Source organism: Panthera leo, chromosome B1 (assembly GCF_018350215.1).
Source record: "Panthera leo isolate Ple1 chromosome B1, P.leo_Ple1_pat1.1, whole genome shotgun sequence".
Classification (NCBI taxonomy): domain Eukaryota; kingdom Metazoa; phylum Chordata; class Mammalia; order Carnivora; family Felidae; genus Panthera; species Panthera leo.
In genome coordinates, this window is record NC_056682.1 from 65,320,883 (window position 1) to 65,343,768 (window position 22,886).

General features: G+C 36.0%; 1 pseudogene; it reads right to left on the bottom strand.

Moving 5' to 3' along the window:
- The window catches only part of LOC122218399, a 165,595-nt pseudogene extending 146,796 nt beyond the window's left edge, over positions 1–18,799 (bottom strand).
- Positions 18,800–22,886: the final 4,087 nt, after the last annotated feature.

Sequence of the window (22,886 nt, forward strand, 5' to 3'; positions counted from 1 at the left end):
AGAAATGGTGGAGATCAATATTCCTGGATTTACAGGAAAAAAAAATACATGCAGACTTGCTAAATTAAAAACAAAACAAAGCCTTTAGCTTATAGGCCTTTCCGCTAATGTAGCAGCTATTTCTCAATCAGAGGAGTCATTTGGAAATCAGAATTGAACCCTAATGTGAAGAGAAAGGATCCTTTCAAAACTTACTGGAGTGGTATACTATACATGGCAGTACTGTGGTGTCAGAATATTGTGCAGAGACTCACAACAGAAATGCACACAGTTCTAGCTTTTACTGCCTCCATCAGGCAACTGTGACTAAGTATAAAATTACATTTTGTGATGTCATAGTTATATTATAAGTTCTTAAGCAAAATGTTGTCCAGATAAACATGGAGAAGACCCATCTAAACTTCCCTCACATTACTTTGGCAAAAATTGAAGACCAGGTTATAGTTATCTTGATTTATAATTACCCAACAGGAAAAAAATTGCTTATGAAATGTTTTGCAATAATAGAAGCATGCAAATATAGCATGTAAAAAATAATTTAAAATGAGTATATTTTAAGAAGCAACTTCCCAATGGAATAAGTGAAAATAGTAAACAATTACTTTGCATTCTTAAGAAAATACTTCCATATATATATATATACACACAGAATAGCAGCAATAACAAAAACAATACAAAACAATAACAAAAACATAAGTCAGCTGAGGAGTGGTCAAAGAAAAAAAACAAGAAAAAACCAGAACACCCAACTGTAGAATTTACAGTAAAAGTAATATCACCTCTGTGGGGAAAAAAAAAAATGAGGGTTGCATAGTCAAAGTCCAAAAATAAAATTTAATTTCAGAGAAGAGGGAAAAAGAGACAAGGAAGAAACTGGGGAGACACTGACAGCTATGGAGGACAGGCGACAGATCTAATGAAGAGATTTCCTGGAAGAAGAAAACTCAACAAATTGAATGGAGATTTCTGCTTATTATAGATATAAATGGATGATAGAGAAATGATAGAGACTGATCTAGATCTATAAGGCAAAAATACGTGTATAATGCATATGCATATATTACATATGCATGTATCTGTCTACTGACCTATGTATCTAAAATTAAGGGGCGCCTGGGTGGCTCAGTGGGTTGTGTCCGACTCGTGATTCCTACTCAGGTCATAATATCAGGTTGGTGAGATGGATTGCGCTCCATGCTGTTAGTGCAAGATTCTCTCTCTTCCTCTCTCTCTGCCCCTCCCCCACTCTTTCTCGCTCTCCTTCTCAAAAAAAAAAAAAAAAACGGCTTAAAATTCAGAAGGACTGGTATAAAAATATTCAAAAAACAAATGACTGAATTTGTTTTAGAATTGAATACAATTATTAAATTACATATAGAGCAGGGTAAATACAATAAACACACACCTAAATAGACTATGGTGAATTTGTAGCATGAATGAGAAAGTGAAAAATTAAAATCTTACAAAGAGAAAAGATTTTCTAAAGAGGAAAAGCAATAATACTGACTGAAAAATTTTCACAAGTAGCAATAAATGCCAGAAGGCCATTGAGTAATATTTTCTACCTTTGAAGGTCCCATTACTGTCAGTCTAGTACTCTCTTCCCAGAATAAAACAAAAGTTATCAAGATTGATGAAATCAAGTCATTTCAGACATTAAAGGACTAATAGAATATGCCACTGATAGTAATTGTTTGAAAGACAAACTGTAGCCTAAAAGAAGTATGATATAGGAGTTGAAAACAGGGTCAGATAAGTTATAAAATATATTGATCTTTATTCAACTATAAAAATAATGCTTTTTTATTTAAAATTAGAATGAAAAATCAATGCATAAGTTAAAACTTTGGGGGCAAAATTAAATAATTAGGAAAACATGAATATAAATAAATATAAAATGATTTTAAAAACTGATAGAGAACTTAATTTTTTAAATTTAGGATCTGATTTTTTGAAGAATATTAATATAAGCCTCAATATCTCTATTTGAGGGTGGAAATAAAATACAAGAGGCACGCACTGTTATTCGGAATTCTTTTTTAAAAGTTTATTTTATGTATGTATGTATGTATGTATGTATGTATGTATGTATATTCTCAAGTTACTTAGCATACAGTGTAGTCTTGGCTTCAGGAGTAGAACCCAATGATTCATCTCTTACATATGATATCCAGTGCTTATCCTGAAAAGTGCCCTCCTTAATGCTCATCACCCATTTAAAAGACCCCCCCCCCACCAACCCCCATCCCTCTTCAGGTCCATCCACATAGTTGCAAATCCCAACATTTCATTCTTTTCATCACCGAGTAGTTTTCCATTACGTGATTACGTGTGTGTGTGTGTGTGTGTGTGTGTGTGTGTGTGTGTGTATGCGTATCACATCTTAATCTATTCATCAGTTGATGGGCATTTGGGCTCTTTCTATAACTTATATTGATGATAGTGCTGCTGTAAACATTGGGGTGCATGTGCCCCTTCGAATCAGCATTTTTGTGTATGTTGATTTTTAAAATGCTCAGGGATTAAAGATGACCATGTGTTTGACAATCTGGAGGTGACACTATTACCTTTGAAAGAGCATTGTGAACGGAGGGTGGGATGAGATGAAAGACGCAGCAGGAGCTTCCTCTAAGATTGACTGAGTAGTGAGAGAGAAAAGTTAACTTGTTTCACTTGGATTCCATTTTGACTGGCCTCCCATGAAAGATTTGACTTTCTGAAAAACTCCATAGAAACTAGCCACAGCCCAGAAAATCAGTTTTAGAATATCGGTTCTAGTCAACAGTAATGTTTGGATGCAACATCTATGCTACTTGGATGGAGTCTTGCGCCTCCCCAAACGTAAGCACAAATTGGAAAATGTTCGCACTGCCTCACCCTGCCACCAAGCGGCAACTGGAAACCTCAGACAGTGGCTCCTGATAGGCCTGATGGTGAGGCTGTTCTTCGCACCAAACATGAAACCTGAGATGGTGCAACAGGGCTAAATCAGACCCTTTTCCCATGTCATATTTTTTTGTGCCCTGTGCTCAATTTCACCAGGAAAAGAGGTGGTATTTCCTTAGTTGTGCACTTTGGAAGTCCAACAGCCAGCGGAAAGGGGTTTCGTGCCCAAAGTCTGATAGCCAACCCTGCTTGCCATATCTCTGTGCACTGCCATCGAGTGCTCCGCGCATCCTACTGCTTCTGTCTCTACATTTTTCTCACTTAATACTATTGCTACAGGAATTTCGTATAAAAAATTAGAACATGCTGCTACAAACAAGGAGTTATCAAATCAGAGGGAACAGTTTAGTACTTTTAGATAGGTTCTCGTTCAAAATTTCTCTGCCCAGCATTCCCTCCACTCCTCTCCCTATGTCGACATTTTTTAATATAATATTTCGACAACACATAAGTCAAATATAGGATGGTTTTCATGACTGAAAAGTTGAATGACATTGTTTTAAATAACATAAAGATTTATTTTTAACTTTTATAAGAGAGATCCAGAAACAGGTAGCCAAGGGAGAGTATGGCAGTTCCAAAGGCCACCAAGATCCTAAGCTCTTTCTCTTTTAGTTGTACCATCCCTGCTTAGCATGTTTTTCTCTACACCCAACATAGGCTCATTAGTGCAGGCCATCACACAAGCTCTATTTTATTTTATTTTATTTTATTTTATTTTATTTTATTATTTTATTTTATTCTATATATTTTAATTTATTTTTAAAATTTTTAATTTATTTTAATTTTTTTTTATTTTTAGAGAGAGTGAGGGGGAGAGAGGGGCAGAGGGAGAGAGAAAGAATCTTAAGGAAGATCCATGCTCAGCATGGGGTTTGATACAGGGCTTGATCCCACAACCCTGGGACCATGATCTGAGCTGAAATAAAGAGTCATACTCTCAACCAAGGGTTTGAACCACCCAGGCACCCCCATGACACAAGCTCTTATCATCATGTTCAAGGTCAGAAGGAGGAAAAGAAGGGCAGCTGAGTTAGTTCCCTTAAAGAAGTTTTCTGGAAAGCTCACCAAACTATTTCTGTTCTTATTACATCAGCCACCTTTCTTATAAGGCATGCTAAGAAGTGTAGTTTTTATCTAGGATCATTAATGACCCAAATAGAGGAGTTGTGTAATGACCCTAATAGAGGAGTTGTGTATAAGGGAATAGGGATGATCTTTATGCAACTAGCACCATCAACAAAGTTTTGCTATAGTGCTTCACTTTTAAAACAGTGGTATTACTTTCTTACACGATACATAAACATAAACTCAAAATGGATGAAAAATCGAAATGTAAGACAGGAAGCCATCAAAATCCTCGAGGAGAAAGCAGGCAAAAACCTCTTTGACCTCAGCCACAGCAACTTCTTACTTGATGTGTCTCCAGAGGTAAGGGAAACAAGAGTAAAAATGAACTATTTGGACCTCATCAAGATAAAAACTTCTGCACAGCAAAGGAAACAATCAGCAAAACTAAAAGGCAACTGACAGAATGGGAGAAGATATTCATAAATGACATATCAAATAGAAGGTAGTATCTAAAATCTATAAAGAACTTATAAAACTCAACATCCAAAAAACAAATAATCCAGTGAAGAAATGGGCAGAAGACATGAATAGACACTTTTCCAAAGAAGGTATCTAGATGGCTAATACACACATGATGCTCAACATGAAAAGATGAAAAGATGCTCAACGTCACTCATCATCAGGGAAATACATATCAAAACTACAATGAGATAGCACCTCACACCTGTCAGAACGGCTAAAATTAACAACTCAGGCAACAACAGATGTTGGTGAAGATGTGGAGAAAAAGGATCTCTTTTACACTGCTGGTGGGAATGCAAACTGGTGCAGCCACTCTGAAAAACAGTATGGATGTTCCTCAAAATGTTAAAAGTAGAACTACCCTACACTCAGCGATTGCACTACCAAGAATGTATCCTATTTATCCATATAGGAGTGCTGTTTTGAAGGGGCACATGCACCCTAATGTTTATAGTAGCACTATTGACAATAGCCAAAGTATGGAAAGAGCCCAAATGCCCATTGACTGATGAATGGGTACATATATTTCATCAGTCATGAAAAAGAATGAAATCTTGCCATTTGCAACAATGTGGATGGAACTAGAGTGTATTATGCTAAGCAAAATAAGTCATTCAGAGAAAGACAAGTATCATATGATTTCACTCATATGTGGAATTTAAGAAACAAAACAGATGAACATAGGGGAAGGGAAGGAAAAATAAGATAAAAACTGAGAGTGAGGCAAACCATAAGCAACTCTTAGAGAGAAACTGAGGGTTGCTGGCAGGGGTTGGGTGGGGAGTTGGGCTAAATGGGCGAAAAGCATTAAGGAGGGATCCCACTTGTTGGGATGAGCACTGAGTGTTATATGTAAGTGATGAATCACTATATTGTATTCCTGATATCATTATTACACTATATGTTAACTAAATTGGATTTAAATTAAAAAATAATAAAACTGGTATTCAATTGATTTAAAGTATATTATTTAAAATAAAAGGTGACAGAAAATTAAAATACTTATTTAATTACATTGAGATAAAAGGGAATGAGAGAATGGTTATAAGTCAACATATGTTATTATGCCAAGTCAATAAGCAACTATTGATAAGTCAATTTTGACCACTGACAATAAATTGATTTTGTATGTGTAAAATTGAAATGTCAAGATGTAACATTATAAGCAAATTACTTCTTGATTTGAAATAAACCAAAAGAATTAAAAGTGTATTTAGTTAAATTCGGGAAACATCACTGACTCTGGGGAGGAAGTCTAGGTTTGGGGAAACATTGGACAGGGGTCTATTGGTTTTCTTTTTTCTCTTTTCTTTTCTTTTCTTTTCTTTCCTTTCCTTTTTTTTTTTTTTGGTTTTTTTTTTTTGTATTCTTTATAAGTCCTATTTCATAGGTTTATAGGTACTATGTTTACTGTTTAATAGTGTGCTATTTTTTTTTTTTTACTGGTATATTGGGGTTTATTTTACATTCTTTTTTTTCAACATGTTCAGTTATTACTTTGCCAAAATTCATATTGTAAAGTCACATAATCCTGTCTCAAAGCATGTGTACTTTGTACTTCTCAGACAGTCATTTAAAGTACTATATTAGAACTGATAAGAAAAGAAAAAAATCATTATTTGTTTCTGGTCTTAAAAAGACTAAAATTTAGTGTGGAAGCTAAGACATGCATGGAAATACACATAATACAAAATAGACATGGAAAAGTACTCAAAAAATTATAACAGGAATTTAGGAGAGGAAGAAATTCTTTATCACTGAATACATCATAAAAGGCAGAAGGATTTATTCTTCATAATAACCATTTCACAACAGTTTCTCTTTTCACTGGTTTTACATGCTTCCTCAGGTTACAATCAGAAATTTGGGCAGTGATTTTACAAATTTAAGATGCATATTAGGGGCGCCTGCGTGGCTCAAGTCGGTTGAGCCTCGGACTTCGGCTCAGTTATGATCTTGCGGTTTGTGGGTTGGAGCCCGCGATGGGTTCTGTGCTGATAGCTCACTGCCTGGAACCTGCTTTGGATTCTGTGTCTCCCTCTCTCTCTGCCTCACTCTCTCTCTCTCCAAAATAAATAAACATAAAAAATAAAGATGCATATTAGAATGGTAGTTTGGAAAGCAATAGAAACTAACCCATCTGGAGCTAAGATATTTGGTCATCAGGCACCCAGCTACAAAACAAGAGCAGAAGTATTAATTAGAACATCACAAGATACATGCTGGAGAGACCACTGCATCTGGAGACAGAAGTCCCACCAGGCGGTAAGCTATATGAATTACGCGAGTGCCAGAACAAGCAAGTTTTTCATGGAAGCATTGATACATTCAATGCAATAACTGATATTCACGCTAAAATTCTTAACACAAAAACACTTTAAAAGTCAGCTTCGTTTACTAAAAACATAAATATTTATTTTTTCTTTAAAACTGTTTACTTCTATTAAAAGATAAACTGAAGCATATTAAATATTTAACTGCTTATTTGAACAAAAAAGGATTCCAATTAGGCAGAGCCAAATAGTAAGTGGTTTGAAGGGATCCTCTCAGAGGCTTTTACAGCGAAAGGTTGAAGCCAAGGAAGGAAATTACTGATTGGCTACAACTTAAAGCCTACTCGGTTGTGATTGGTTGTTACTAGGCGTCAGTTCCCTAAACTTGAGGCGTTTTGCTTTGCTTAATCAAGTTCCCACTTCAAAGACAAGGTGAAGGACAGCTGCTTGAGGCCCTCTCTTCAGTCTTTACGGAATCTGTCCGCTTATGGCGTTGGCCGTATTAGTCCTTTCTCTGAGGAAAGTTAAGAGATGGAGGGTCTTTTCATTTGGTCTCTATCATCAAGTTCCCAGCTGCTTTGAGTACTTTCACCTACATCTACTGACCAAAGTGAGTGGAACGTTTTCTTTTCTTTCTCTTGTTTGTTCTTTTGACGTAGGCTGGCATAAACTTGCATCACGAACGTAAGACTTTCCTGTTTAATTGGAGTGGAGGATATGGCTTTGGAAAGCTAGCTGTTGGCTGCCTTGATGTTTCTTTAAAAAAGTCTGTGGTGATTAATTCAACACTTCGTGTGCTGTGGAAGGAAATAGCCCAGGAAGTGGGGCTTTAGAAATGCAAAGAATGCTAGTGCTCTTTAAGGAAATTACTGAATAAGTATGCTCTATGAAGTAGAATATGTTCTCTGCGAGCCTGAGTGTGAAAACAGAATAGTTTCCATTTTATTTGTGATTCCTGTGCTTGGCTTCCATTTCAACTACCTCAGTTAATGTTCTTAGCAATTTCCTGTGTGGCAAATGGTTTTATCTCAAAGATTACAGAGGAACTAAGAGAATAGAAAGAGGCAGTGTGCTTGAAGGAATGTTTAAACTACCTTTCCTCCCTACCATAGATACGGTACCTCTGTGCTACAGTTGTAAAATAAAATGGATACAGGGCGAAGAGAGGAGAATGTTATCTTTATTTAGGTTTTTGGCCCTTTGCTCTCGATAAGGGGACCACTGAGAGTAGACCTCTCTTGAGCAGTTGGTCAGAAGAAGGTTCCCCCTGTGGGATTCTAGGTAGAAGTTGGGTGTGAAGCTATTTTCTTTTGTTTTGGATTCCTCAAGGTATTTTTCTCAAATTGGAATAGGCCTTATGTTACGATCTGATAAATAGTCACCTCATTCATTAATTTCAGTTGTCCAGTTATCCCCTTAGGTAGAAGTGTCACTCTTATCAATAATTTTTGGCATATTCTCTATTATCTTTTATGCTCTCTGGGCCCCTGCTTAGACAGATGAAATATTTCCTGGCCACTGTCTTGGCTTCTAAGTCCTGCGTAATATTTTAGCTAAAACTATTCCTCCTCCTCCTCTTCTCCTCCTCCTTCTTCTTCCTCCTCTCCCTCCTCCCCCTCCTCCTTCTTCTTGCTAATACTGTTTTTTATCATAACCTAACACAGCTTTTACATCTTTAACTTAAAAAAATTTCTTTAATGTTTGTTTATTTTTGACACAGAGAGAGAGAGACAGAGCATGAGTGGGGGACCGGTAGAGAGAGAGAGGAAGACACAGAATCGGAAGCAGGCTCCAGGCTCTGAGCTGTCAGCGAACTCAGAGACCGCGAGATCATGACCTGAGCCGAAGTTGGAGGCCCAACCGACTGAGCCACCCAGGCGCCCCTTACATCTTTCACTTTTGATGGAGATATGGTATAATCACATAGTTTTGGATAGAATAAGGAAGAGAAAGTTAAAGGGCCTTGAAGTTTCTCCAAAACCATCTCTATTAGAGTGTATTTTTAGGGAATTAGCTTATGTGCCAAATATCTTGTTTCTTGGAATTAGTCTGGACATTGTTTATTTGTTTGTTTGTATGAACAGAATTCCAAGTAGGTCATGTGGAACCTGGGCAAAATTTTCAGATTGGCATTGCCCTTTAGCTAGTTTTTTAAGATAGTTTTCTTTTTTCTGGGTTTGAGGTACTCCTTCTGTTCTTTTCATAAAAAATATTCTTTAGGTGGAAAAACAAATTTCCTTCTGAAAAAAATAAGCTTCTTTGAGAGCTTTTGGAGCCAAGAGAATGAAATATTATAAAATGTGATCAAAACTGGTAAGAGTAAAACAGTCTTTTAAAGTGATTATTTTTATTATTTTTATGTTTTTTTTTTTTTTTTTTCATTACAGTATCTTATGTTGAAGGGTGCCTGGGTGGCTCAGGTTATGATCTCACCGGTTCGTGAATTCCAGCCCCAAGTTGGGCTGACAGTGAGGAGTCTGCTTGGGATTCTCTGTCTCCCTCTCTTTCTCTGCCCCTCCCCACTCATGCCCCGCCCCCCCATCTCTCTTTCTTTCTCTCTCTCTCTCAAAAGTAAATAAATATTTAAAGGAAAAAAAAAAAAAACAGTGGCTTACATTGAGGTCATGAAACTCAGCAGCTAGTAGTCTATATTAGCCACCTGAAAGTGATATAAAACTGGAAAGATGATAAAATGCACACAGTCTTAAGTCATCTTGGGAAAACACAATTCAAATTTTAATACAGCCAGCCTTGCATCATGTTTTATTTATGATAAATATATACATACATGCATCACTTTCCCTCTCAGGAAACCACTGTATTTAATAACATTAACCTCTGTCAGGGAGGACTTGTACAGGTGGTACCACACATATTTCATTCACTGGCAAGTGATAGATTTTAAAGATATTATGAAAAATTCTTACTTCCATTTGCGAAAGTCTAGCCCAAAGTGGCCTTACTCCAGAGTGATGGAGAAAAAAAAATTCAGAGGCCTCTCTCACAGGTCTCTGAGAGTTAGTGAAGGGTCTTTGTGGAGCTGAAAACATAATAGCAGCTAAAAACTAGAATAGGCAGGGAAGATGTGGTACCTCTGCAACTTATGGGATTTAATCAGAAACGAATGCCAGGAATACCAAGGCAGAATTTACTTTGATAGAAAACATAACACACCTTATCTTTGGGAAAGTTTCTAAAATATCAGTGTCTTGTTATACTAATTCTTAATTGTTGTATTGATTCTTGCTACAATGAACATATCTGAGGATAATTCTGTTTGGAAAGAAAAATTAATTTTTTTCCATGATGGAACTACTATGTTTTCCCTTTCCTATTGTCAATTTGATGTCAGCCTCAATAATTCAGTGTCTGCTCTGTTGGGTGTGTGTTTAGTTTTGGTTTGACAGATTTGTTTACTCAGGTTCTTAATGGCTATGGTATGCAAAACTGGGTGTGAATAGGCATTAAACCTCCCTGCACAAGTTCTGAAAGTACAAGCAATAAAATGTTTTCTAGAATAAAACATTCACGTAAGGTATGAAGAAGGCAATAAATACATTGTCCATATGGTATAAGTCCATATGTTTCAAGTTTCACAATTTATATTTAACATACTGGTCTTTATAAAGGGAAGCCACTGGAAGAGCACAGAACCCCAAGGTAAAAGCAAATGTTATCCAGGGGCGCCTGAGTGGCTCAGTCTGTTAAGCGTCCGACTTCGCCTCAGGTCATGATTTCATGGCTGGTGGGTTCCAGCCCCACGCTGGGCTCTGTGTTGACAGCTCAGAGCCTGGAGCCTGCTTCAGATTCTGTGTCTCCCTCTCTCTCTGCCCCTCCCCTGCTCGTGCTCTGTCTCTCTGTCAGTCTCAAAAATAAATAAACATTTAAAAAAAAAAGCAAATGTTATTCAGACATAATGTGCATAATACTTTAAAGATAATGGATATTGCTTGGTACTAGCAATGGCAGAAAGGTTTTATAACCTCCAAATTAGGAAGTATATTAATTTTTCTTACTTTCTCTGGTCATTCAGTGCTTCTGTTGTATGATCACATGGTTTATACATGATATTTGGTATTTACTTTTTTTGGACATGACTGCTTCTGAGAGAAATGTTGGGGTACGGGTGCCTGGGTGGTGCAATCCATTAAGTGTCTGACTCTTGATCTTGGTTCAGGTCATAATCTCACAGTTTTTGAGTTTGAGGCCCTCATCAGGCTCTGCGCTGATGGCACAGAGCCTGCTTGGGATTCTCTCTCCTTCTCTCTACCTTTCCCCCACTTATATGTGTTCTCTCTCCCTTTCTGCCTCTCTCAAAGTAAGTATATAAATTTTAAAAACATTAAAAAGAAATGTTGCGGTATTCATTTTTATCTACCTTGAAAATACAGACTTATCAGAGTCTTTTAAAGAACTTTCACCTGTAAATAACTGAATATTACAAGATTATTAATTATAGCTATACAGAAAGTTTCCAGAAGAATTCCAGCAAAGTCACAAAGCTGAAAACATTTTTTTTTTAGAGTGAGCACATCTTTATATTTGTGACAGAAAGAAACAGCCATCATCATGGCTTATCTAACTCTCTTTTAATTATTTTATTTTTGAAAACTAAAAATGCACATGTAAAAATATGGTCAAATGTCATGATAGTCTAGTTAGTGTGCGCATGTGTGTGTGTGCATGCACACACACACATACCTGCATACTCCAAAAGATTTTTACAGAATATATATAGCAGCTTTATTTAAAGTTTACTTATTTATTTGAGAGACAGAGAGAGAGGGAGAGTGCACAGGCATGAGCAGGAGAAGGGAGAGAGAATCCCACTTGGGTCTTGATCTCACTAACTGTGAGATCATTACCTGAGCCCAAATCAAGAGTCGGACTCTTAGCCAACTGAGCCACCCAGGCACCCCATAGCAGCTTTATTTATATTAGCTTCAAACTGAAAACAGTTTGAATAAGTGCCCTTTAATAGGTGTCCCTTACTTAATAAGAGAATAAATAAACACATTGGGAAAAACTTTTATATTGGAATACTACGCAGCAATAAAAAGGAACAAATTATAGATAAAAACATGATTCAATGCATAAAGAGTGAAAACATCTTTCACACACAAACATACCTTATATATGATTCTATTTACATGAGGTCCTAGAATTGGCAACATTTTTCTAAGGTGAGAAAAAAACAGTGCTTGTCTCTGGGGTCTGTGGATACAGAATGGATGGAAAAGTGAAGGAAGTTTGGGGACTAGACGCTGGGGGTTTATATCTTGAGAGTTTTGGCAGGTTACATATCTGCGCACTTGTCAAAACTCAGTGAATGTTCACCCAAAGCTTCTGCATTTCATTATATAGAAGTTTAAACCGTAAAGAAAATTTGCAAACAAATGTGAAATTCTAATAAATGATACGTAAGATGAAGTATTTAGGGAAAGTCTCCTGTTGCCTGAAATTTACTTTGAACATACCAAAAAAATAATATTGATGGATGGATGAATGGAGGGATGGATCAATATGTTATAAAGCAAACATAGTAAAATGCTTGCATACAGAAACTAGATGATAGTATATTGATGCTCACTGAAAAATTCTTTAAGTTTTTCCTGTTTGAAAATTTTCACAATTAAATACTGGAAAAACCTTATCTTTTTTGTTTGCTTTTACTTTACTATAGCACTGAACAAAATAGCTGGTACTTAGTGCTCAATTAAGTATTTGAAGGAAAGAAATAATAAATGGATATATAAATTAAAAATAGAAATTATGGAGTGCATGGGTGGCTCAGTTGTTAAGCATCTGACTTTAGCTGAGGTCATGATCTCATGGTTCATGAGCTCGAGCCCCTGCTTCAGGTGAGCATGAGCCCCACCTCTGGTAAGTATGAGCCCTGCTTCGGGTAAGCCCCACTTCTCTCTCTCTTTCTCTGCCCCTCTCTCACTTGTGCCCTCTCTTTCTCTCTCTCTCTCTCAAAAAAAAAAAAAGGATTGGAATTATGAATATGAAGCCCCAGTAAAATACCCAGTTCTCAGGGCCATTTTTATGATGTTTCACTAATCATCCCCATGACCCTAACTAAAACTGACCCTACTCTTCACTCTTTCCTGGACAAATGGTGCTACCTCAGCATTGCCCAAACAGCTGAGATAATTCCAAGAGAATCAGATTCTTTCTCAACCACAGAGAATCAATAGGTCTTTTAGATGGCCTCTGTTCCAAGGATGAGGGAGAGAGGAGGCAGATGGAGAAGTAACAGAAAGAGGTGATTGTTTTGATCACAATATTTTCAGCAAGTCTGTAATCTGAGATGGATGCAGTAATTTGAGGTTTTTATTGTTCTTTTAATGCTTAATATTCCTTAGTTAATGGCTGGTCTTTCAGATTCGTCTCTTCTCCCTTCATCAGTCCAAGATGGAGCATGGATTTAAGAAGGAGGGGGGTAGCTTATGAGGTCCCAAGGTGGCAGAGGATAGGCAGGATTATATGACTGTGGTATCCCATTTTTGTGTAGGAAAAGCTGATCTGGGCAGCTCCTTGAATTGCTGACTCTGATGTAAAATTTGTCTCTCCTGAATGTCCTGCTTGCTGAAATGTATGCCTGGGGTAAATTGTGATTTTTTCTCCTACTTGGTCATCTTTCCATCTTCCTTTGACTAGGTATGTTATTGATTTCCTAGGGCAGCCAAAACAAATTGCCACAAGCCTGGCAGCTTAAAACAAGAATTTGTTCTCTTATAGATCAGGAGGCTGGAAAGTTAGAACTCAAGGTGCTGGCAGGTAAGTTTTTTAGAGGCTCTGAGGCAGAAACTGTCCCATGCCTCTCTTTCCTAGCTTCTGGTGGTGGCCAGTAATCCTTGGCATTTCTTGGTTTTGTAGATGCATCACTGTAGTATGCTCCTGTCTTCACATGGGTCTCTCCTCTATATGTCTTTTTGTCTCTTCATGTGACCTTCTTATAGAGACCCAGTCATTGGATTTAGACACCACCTTAATCTATTATTTATCTTAACTAATTACATGTGCAAACATCCAATTTCCAAATAAGATCACATTTTAAAGTTCAGAGTGGATACATGTTTGAAGGACACGATCCAGCCCACTACAAGACCTTAGTGTGATTCTTGCAAGCTTTATTTAATCCCTGAAATCTGATTTTAGTTCTCAGACTTGGCATAGGCAACTCACTTTGTAGCCCTCAGCCTCAGGCCACTTTTTCCTGTGAAAGTAACCACTTTGACATACTCCTCAAATAGATTTCAGCTTATATTCATGTCCCTCTTCATTAGAAATGCAGGATATTCTTTTCTTTATTCTTATAAATTGTGAATACTAAAACGCTGTTAGTGCAGGGACCATGCTTTGAAAACCATTGTTTTAGACTTAGCTAGTATCGTTTGTCACCTTGGATGTTGATCTGAAAAGATCTGGACATACATCTGGACACATTTCCCCATACCCTCTCTAAGAGAGAAGGTGAGCATTTTAAGTTTTCTACCTTTTCTGCATAAGATCCTTTTCATCTTAGCATAATAAACTTCATTGGCTAACAGTTGTCAGAAGAAGTGATATGCTAACTATTCTAGGGGAGAAACTCTATGGACTAGTGGCCTGGACTGGCTGCTGATATGTAAAAATGGGAGCTAAATAAATTTACAGAATTCTTCTAGAGAAATCCTGGCACTTCTCAATTTATTACTATTTTTAGTTTAAGAAGCTGAATTGTAAGTGTTTTTTTCTTTGCTTTCCAGTTATCTTAACCAACTGAATTTCTACACTGTTCAAAGATAAACTGAAGTACATTAAAATTTTGAAGAGTTTATTTGAAAACATTGATTTGAATCTGGTGATGCCAACTTGAAAATGGTTAGGAGCTCTCTGCCAGCAGGATATAAAGGATATGCCTTTTTTTAATGTTTATTTATTTTTGAGAGAGAGAGAGAGAGAGAGAGAGAGAGATTGAGAGAACGCATGAGCATGAGCAGGGGAAATGCAGAGGATCTGAAGCAACCTCCACCCTGACAGCAAAGAACCCCATGTGGGGCTCAAACCCACACACTATAAGGTCAGGTCCTGAGCTGAAGTCGGCCACTCAACCGAATGAGCCACCCAGGTGCCCCTAAAGGAGAGGTTTTTGTAGAGCAGACATTGAAGCAAAGCAAGGGGATTATTTGATTGGCTATAACTTAAGTGATTGCCCTATTTGGGAAAGCCTTGTTGGCTGTTTGTGATTGCTTGTTCTTAAGTTTTGATTTCTTAACCTTGAGGCATTTACCAGAATTGACCCTGCTTAAGTTTTGGTTTCCTTACCCAAGCTGCCAGGGTATTAGAGCCACCTCAATCTAACGGCCTCCTTGTTTAATTACTTTAACAGCACCTACCCACAGCCCAGGGGCAATTGGAAACCTGAGGCCAACCAGTTCTTGTACATGAAAATGCAGAAAGAAGGGGCGCCTGGGTGGCTCCGTTGGTTAAACATCCTACCCTTGATTTTGGCTCAGGTCATGATCTCATGGTTCATGGGATCCATCCCTGTATCGGGGTCTGTGCTGATAGTACAGAGCCTGCTTGAGATTCTTTTTCTCTGCCCCTCCCCTGTGTGTGCACATGTGCACTCATGCACTCTCTATCTCTTTCAAAATAAATAAATAAACACTAAAAAAACAAAATGCAGAAAGAAAAATGAAGTAATAAAAAGAAAATACCATACCCATCACAAATATTCACATTTTCAGTTTTTAGATAAATATTTATTGATTGCCAACAACACTCTAGGAAATATTGGTGCAATATTTCACATATATTGATTATTTTAATAATGTACAACAGATGGATGTATCCTACGATTCTACTGCATGTTGTGTTTCGGTATTCCTGAGTTGCCATAGAATTTTTCTTACATTTTTCTCATTTGCAGTTCATAACTTAAGAATTGTAGTGCTTATTTTTAGCTGCAAGTATTGAGGCTCAGAGAGGCTTAAGGTCATAAAATTATTACAGGGAGAAATCAGAAAAATCTCAGCTTTTATGAAAACCAATTTAGTGTTCTTTACATCTATCCCTAGAGAAAGGTTATGTAATTCTGCTTTTAAAAATAGTATTATCTTAGGCATCTCATAGAATTTCTTAGCCTGAGGTTTGTAATGTGTATGTCAAACAAAAAGTAGAGGAAGAAGTTTGTTTGGCTTTCTGCTCCAGAGGGTTATTAGAAGAATTAAGTAACAATTACTTGAAGGATTTTATAAAAATTAAAATGAAATAAAGTTATATTTGTGTTAGGTTTACAGGTATATAACATGGTATTTTCTGCAGGGTGCTAGGTGACTACTCCAATATTCATGTATTCCTTATTTCTTAATAATAAAATCTTATTTTGTTAGCTGTTTAGAAAATAAATGCAGAAATACTAATAGAATTAGAATGTCAGCAGTTTGTAATCTCTGACAAAATAGTAAACCTAGGCAATAATCTTCAATACCTTTATGTTGAAGACTGCCAGAAAAATGTATATTGGAAGAAAGAGGCTGACAACATCTGAATTCTTTCCAAGAATTGAACTTGAATTTTTTCTATCTAAAAGTGTACAGAAAATGTGGAACACAGAAAACAGGTACCTTAGCATTTTTTTTTTTTGCAATTCTCAAAATCTAAAATATGGGAAATTCTACAAAATAAAAGTTTTTATTTTTTTTAAGAGAAGTAGAACCTTCAGATTAAAACATACTTAATTAGCATGTTATTCACATGCAAAATATGGGTCTTGTTTTGATTAAGAATTGAACAAATCAAGTGTAAAAATATAAAATCAGGGAAATGTGAATAGTGATCAAATATTTGATAATGTTAGGTGATTATTGCTAACTTTTACTTTAGTTGCGATAGTGCGTTATGTTTATATTTAAAGAAATTTATTTTTACCTTTTAGAGACATGTTCTGAAGCATTTACAGATTAAAAGATATGTGTGTGCTTGCTTTAAAATAATCTTTAGGTGGGGAGAAAGTGGTTGGGTATATGTAGAATAAAATATGATGGACCATAAATTATTTGTTGTTTAAGTTCAGTAATGGATACATAGGGGTTCACTATTTCTTTCCTTATTATATGTTTTAAATTTTTCTTAATGAAAATTAAAACTCGAAAAAAGAAAGAAAAACTAAGAATATCTTTGACTTTTTTAGGCCCACTTTCAAATAATTAATGGGTCGGATAATTTTAACTAAGTGAAAAGGAAAATATTAATATAAAAACATGTGAGATTTTATTTTATTAAGGAAATGTGGTAGCCATGTATGTTTACAATAAATAAATAGAAAGACCAAACTTTAATGAACTAAAATTCCAATTGAATTAGTCAGGAAAATAAGAAAAGAACAAACTCAAATGATGTGGAAAATGAGAGGAAATGCAAAAAACTAAAGAAATGGAAAACAATGATACAATGGATATAAAGAGTATGTAAATATAAGCTCTCAGTAGATAATTACAGTTTCTTGGCAAATTAGGAATAAAAGGGCATTTCTATAATTTACTAAAGTGATTCTACCAAAAACCTACAGCTAGCATTAATCTTAATATGAAAACATCATAAGTGATCCCTTTAAAATCAGGAACTAGGTGAGCATACTTAATATCACTGTTTCCAGACAGTATTGATCTGGAAGGTCATAGCTGTGTCAGTAATCAAGAAAAAGCAAAAGAATAAATATTTGAAAGGAAGTGACTATACTCTCATTATTTGCAGATAATATACTTAGTTACAAAGAAAACCCAAAATTATACAGAGAAAAAAATACTTGAATTAATAATAGATTTTAGAAAGACGTCTAGATAAAAAATCTATATGGAAGAAATGTGCTGACTGAAATTCATTTGCTTCTAACCGTGGGGTTGATAGGTTTGTGTAGTGACCCAAAAATTAAAGTGAAGTTTCCAAGCTTTCCTCAATCTGTATGAGGTCAGACATTGAAGCTGAACTTCACTGATGTTGCACAGCTCTTAACATCTTAATCTTTAAGACAGAAGGTGTCAACATTGACTGCATGTTAGAATCGTATGGGGAGCTCTCAAGACTTCTGATGCCTAGGTTTCACCTCCCAAAATTCCGATTTAATTGGTCTGTGTTACTCTCAATTGATTCTATCACGCAGTTAAATTGAGATCTGCTTTAAGAAGTGGGAAAGTAGGGGCCCCTGGATGGCTCAGTCGGTTAAGCCTCCAACTTCGTCTCAGGTCATGATCTTGTGGTCCGTGAGTTTGAGCCCCACGTTGGGCTCTGTGCTGACAGCTACAGAGCCTGGAGCCTGCTTGGGATTCTGTGTCTCCCTCTCTTTCTGCCCCTCCTCTGCTCACACTCTGTCTCTGTCTCTGTCTCTCTCTCAAAAATAAACATCAAAAAAAAAAAAAAAAGTGGGAAAGTAAACAATTTCAGTACCTCTCCTCTAACCCTAGGACTTCTGCCTAAGATTCTTGACTTGTAATGCCCACGTTCATATTGTACTCATGTGCAGCGTCTCCATTATGGGAGTGGTACAGGACTTCAGCTTAGTTTGGTGCATATTTGAACTAAGTTTTCAAGTTTATTTGTTCCTTAGTGAAGCATTTTCACCCAACACCCCATGATTAGGGTTATTTACTAAAAATACATATTTCTAGGCCGATTTCCAGAATCTGAAGGACGGAGGGGTTTGGGAAGATGCATTTTGAATGAGAGCCCCAAATTATTCTTATAATCAAGTAAGTTAAAGAAAAATGCTGCATAAATGAAGCCATTAACACTGTTAAATTTTAGTTATACTTTATCATCTTATTTCTCTATTTTACTGATAAGAAAAGCTTTGTTTTCTATTAGAAAACACACTTACCTTTATTTACTTCAAAAGGCACATAAGGACATAGAGGTTCCTTATCCTGGTGACATACTCCAAAGAGAGGACAGTCTTGAGCTCGTTGCAGATTTTGCTTCTCGAAGCCAAAGAAAGACATGACATCACCATCAGGCTTTGGATAAACAATGGCTTTAAATCAAAAGTTTTGTAAAGATTACTACGTTCAAGCAAAATGCCCAGGAAATACTTTACTTAAATGGCTTCTTCTATAAACAATATTCCAATATGAATTATAACCTTAGCGATAGGAAGTATCAGACAGTGGTGACCTACTTTAAACCTTTTATTTTAAGAAAACCTGAAGTTAGCTGGTTTTAACTACAGAAGAAAATCAACAACAACAACAACAACAACAACAACAGCTAATTGCTGTTAGAGCAAGTGATCATTGTGACTCCTGATGGAGATTTCAATTACATTAAAGTATTTTCAATCTGCACAGTTGATAGGGAGTTATTAGAGTAATATTGTGAAGTTCACCAATATATATGCAACTATAGGTAAGCACATATTTCAGAGCGTTGGGTTTGAATGAGAATGCTTCACTCTAATTGGATTTTGTAATACCTTATATGCTAGAGAAATGTCTACATGAATGTTTTAGCTAACATGTAAATCTCATATTATGTGAAAACACCTGACAACAATTTTTAAAACACCAGATGTACTTGAACTAAAAAATGTAATAAGTTTCGGCTATAAGAAGTTATAGTAGTATGGGTATACATAGGTCTTGAATAGTACAATATCTCTGGCCTTTGAAATAAGTCATATATATATCATAAAAAAGATGCTTTGAATAGGGTAAAAATATCACCCAAAATGTTCAAGATTAACATTGCTTTTACAGAGCTAAATATTTCTTTACTAGGTAATGTGAGAACCATTCCTTCTGATAAAATGGTTCTTTAGGGTACAATCTAAAATAAGTATAATTCTTTCATGCATTAAACTCTTAATGACCTTAGGAATTAAATGCATTGGGCAGGAGGGAATTTAGGTGGAAAGACTTATTTTTTTCTTCTAAGTAAAATATATTGTAAAGATATGGAAATGTTTGCATTGAGAAGGAAAGCTGGTGAAAAGCAGATAAAAAGGGCCAGCCAGCTGTCCAAGGCCAGATACTCCCCTTGTATGCTTTTGGGCATCTTGCTTGCTTCTTGCATCAGTCAGCAGCCAGGAACCAGAAGCTTGATTATACTAGTCCTGCCCAATCTGGAAGCACATATGTATAAAAGACCAGTAAAACCCGAGCCAGATGCTCAGCCTTTGGAGGTGACTCCACCAGCCTGGCATCAGTGCAAAATAAACCATCTTTTCTGATTCCCTGTGTGCATGTCGCTTGTCCCTTCCTGGGCACCGAGTATTTGCTGTAACGGCATAGCTCTGTTAATAAAACTGTCTCCGTCAAATAAATGGCTATAAATTAATCAGAGCCAAAGACATACTTTTTCCAACCTTTTAAATAGGAGTTTTTTTAATATTGGAAAAGAAGTTGGTGCACTGAAACAAACAAAAAATATGAAGCCAAGAGAGAGAACTGTATTGATTTTTATCTTTGATGGCAATGCTTTTAGAGTTTTTATTAGTATAATCGACTTACAGATTAAAAAAAAAATTTTACATTTATTTATTTTTGAGAGATAGAGCACAAGTGGGGAGGGGCAGAGAGAGAAGGAGACAGAATGCAAAGCAGTCTCCAGGCTCTGTGCTGTCAGCACAGAGCCTGATGCGGGGCTTGAACTCACAAACTACGAGATCCTGACCTGAGCCGAAGTCAAACGCTTAACCGACTGAGCCACCCAGGCGCCCCTCAACTTACTGCTTTTTCAAGGTAAAATGAAATGTAAATATTTGTCTTGATAAGTTGGGATATTTCTCCAATTATCTTTCCTATGAAATCCATAATTTTAGTGTGTATATATGCATAAATGTTTGTGTATACATAGGACTATATATAATATATGTGGACATATATGTATTTAGAAGGCTGAAGCTCAAGTTTACAAAATATATATTTAGAAAAATCAAAAACAAGAAACTTCTCAATGACTATTTACCCCTAAATTTATATTGATTTACTTTGTGTAGAGTATTCCATCCATTCACATTATGAACTTGCTGTACTAAATAAAATAAATCTCTATCTATCTACACACACATATTTATTGGAATGCACATGTGTCACTACTGGTTTTAGGAAAGAAATATGGCAGTACAATTAGAAAAATCAAGTAAGTTTCAAAGATGCTTTTATTAGCAAAGGTATCTTTAAATTAGGTGATTTGAAAGATACATTTACATTTTAGAATAGGAGGAGACAATTTATTGCATTACAGGAGGTGTAATGCGCTACTGACTTCAGTTTGTATCTTACCCTACAATTTTAAATACATAGATAATGTTAATTTGTGGAATAAGAATGGAGGAGCAAAGAATGACTGCAAAGTATTACACTTCATGTAATAGTTACTGGTTGTTTATCATGAGAATGAGATAGAAATGTGGGCAAAATACAAAGTAGACAGTCAAATAAAGGGTAGTTGCACTGGTCTAATTCGAAATCCCAGACTTAGCTAACTTCTTATTTCCAAATCCTGTGTGTGTTTGTTGAAAGAAGAACCCTGTGGAACTCCGTAGCTAGATCCATTCAAACCTCTTGCTCCAAGTAAACAGGAAAAAAGGAAGAAAAATAAATACACCCTTCTACTGGTAGCTGGGTTACCATTTATGGATTAAGAATGGCATTTGTTCCTGGAAAGAAGAAATTAATTGATAGGAAAATTGCCAGATATAAGGAATACTATTATGTAAAGGCCAGAAATCTGTGTCAGAGTAAACAGATGGGGACTGTGTTACAATGCAGAAAAAAAATGTGAGGGAGAAATGCAAAAAAAAAAAAAAAAAAAAAAAAAAAAAAAAAAGAGAGAGAGAGAGAGAGAAGCAATGATGGTATATTTGACATGATAACAGATGCAAAACAGAGAGTGGTTAAGATAAGATGTCCTCGTTTATTAAAAGAAGATAAAGTAAAATCAACAATGTATGCATTTCAAGGAATAAATACTTATTCTGACTTTAAAGGAACAAATTCAGACTATGAAGTTCTTTGGATATATATATCATTTTAGTGAGATCATTATGAATTACTAAAATGATTTTGACACCATGGGCTGATGAGTTTACTTGGATGACAAGTATTGCATTTGAGAATACATGTGTTTATTAGTTATTGTGCTATTGATGTAGTGGTCAAAGATTATTAATCCTTCTAAAGCGCAAGAAGGGGCCAAGATAACAGAATAGCTTGAAGTACTTGGCACAAGAAGGTAGGATCTGAGTATGTTGATATTACAGGATAACCAGTGAACATCAGAGCATTTGCTTCTGTAATCTTTATATCAGGGATAGTCTTAAATAAAGGAATTTAAAGGCAATATTTTCTTTGTATAAATCCAGCAAAATAAATCTTCACGGGTGCCCTGAACTAGTGCATAGGATCTTTTTATTGTTTGGCAAATTATCTGATTTCAATTACCAAATTGTATTGTTTTGCCTTTATACCCAGCACATACTGTTTCTTCTATCAGAAGCATTCAAGGATGTGCTTTTTGCAATCACTGTTATTCCTAAATTTCAGAAACTTTTTTAGTTTTTTATTGAGAGAGAGAGAGAGCAATTGGGGAGGAGCAGAGAGAGAGGGTGAGAGATAATCCCAAGTAGGCTTCACGCTGTCAGCCCAGAGCCTGACGTGGGGCTTGATCCCATGAACCTTGAGATCATGACCTGAGCTAAAATCAAGAATCGGATGTTTAATTGACTGAGCCACCCAGGTACCCCAGAAACTTTTTTAAAAAATATATTCTAACCATTATACTAAAAATATTAACCGATATTGTTCTTTTAGAATTTTGCATTCAAGAAGCTATGATGCTATAATTAAAGCAATGAAAAGAACAGTAAATAACTGAGAATGCAAGAGCAGTACAAACCTAAGGATCCTGTCACAGTCACATCCTTACATGAAAAAAATGAACTAACGCTGAAGGGAAAAATACTTTCCTCAATTTAAAAAAGTCTTCAATGTTATATTTAATGTTAAGATGGACAACCGGAAACATGTTGGTCCACTGGTTTGAAATAAGGCTGGCGATAAAAAAGGTCCACTTCTATTTTGTGTTTCT